Source organism: Suncus etruscus, chromosome 7 (genome assembly GCF_024139225.1).
Source record: "Suncus etruscus isolate mSunEtr1 chromosome 7, mSunEtr1.pri.cur, whole genome shotgun sequence".
Lineage (NCBI taxonomy): Eukaryota > Metazoa > Chordata > Mammalia > Eulipotyphla > Soricidae > Suncus > Suncus etruscus.
Window position 1 is genome coordinate 13,704,958 of NC_064854.1, and position 1,255 is coordinate 13,706,212.

Consider the following 1,255-nt stretch of genomic DNA (forward strand, 5'->3'; position numbering starts at 1 on the left):
CTTTATCTCTAGATTATGCCTTCTTTTAGGACCCCGAAGCACAGGACCAGCCAGATCACTGAAGCAACAACCGAGACCTACAGACTTTTACCACAGGGCCTAAGCATCGAACCCTTTCAACCAAACTACATGCCCTTGCTCTTATAGCCTCTCTTCTCATTACTTCGTATTTTTGTTGTTTTTGGTGTTTGATTGTTGGTTTGTTTTGTTTTGTCTTGTTTTTCCTATTCTATCTTCTTGTCTCCCTCTTCTTCCACCTTCTCCTCCTCACTATCATCAACTCAATCTATGTCAAATAAAAACCACATGGTTACCTCCTCTATAGGAAAGGAAAGCTGACATATAGGTGCTGTGGACAAAACTGAAAAGGGTAAACACCTATATAGATATACCTCACTAACATAATGGTCAGTACTCGAGACATGAAACCTATACATACCCAAAAGTTGATCTATTAGTTTTCTTTCCTTACAAGTACTATACTTAGTATACAGCGCACCTCTTGCACTCCACACCTCTCTACATTAATATATACCTAAACTAACTTCTATATGTTTATATGTATGCAGGATCACACAGAGTAGGAATTCTCCTTAAGGGACAAACCTAAACCACAAACAACTCATACCTATACCCTATATAACCTCTCCCTCCACCAGAAATTCGACTATTCCTTCACCCCTCAATCCCACCCCTGATATCCCCACCACACTATAACTCTTCACTCTCAGCTCTTAATCCATTAGGCACCAAGAAAGACCTCCTACCACAATGAGCCAGTACCCACTACCCAAGTGAAGAGACACCCACTCAAGCTCTCACCTCGTTCCCGGCAAGAAAACACAACCAAACACACTGACAGACTCATGCAGTGTGGCCCTCCTAATTACCTCTCCCTAATGTGGACTGTGGCTTTATACCAGAACTAGCTCCAAAGGACCCCCACTGCAAGAACTCTATCCAAGACCTCCCTGCCTGGAGCCCACACCTCACAAGGAAATCTCAAAAGACAAGGGGGAACCCTATTCTTTCATCATAAGTATAGACCTATATAACACTACCTCTTATCCTGTTTCTCCCCAAATGTAAAGTGATCTCCTGCATCACTTTCTCCCCCTTTTCTGTGTTTTTTTCTTTTCTTTTTTATTCTTGTTAGTTTTTTTTTGTTTGTTTGTTTTGTCTTGTTTTAGTTTTTTCTTTGATTTGATTTGTTTTTGCTTCTTTTGGGTTACTCCTGGCTGTGCTTGGAGGGTGC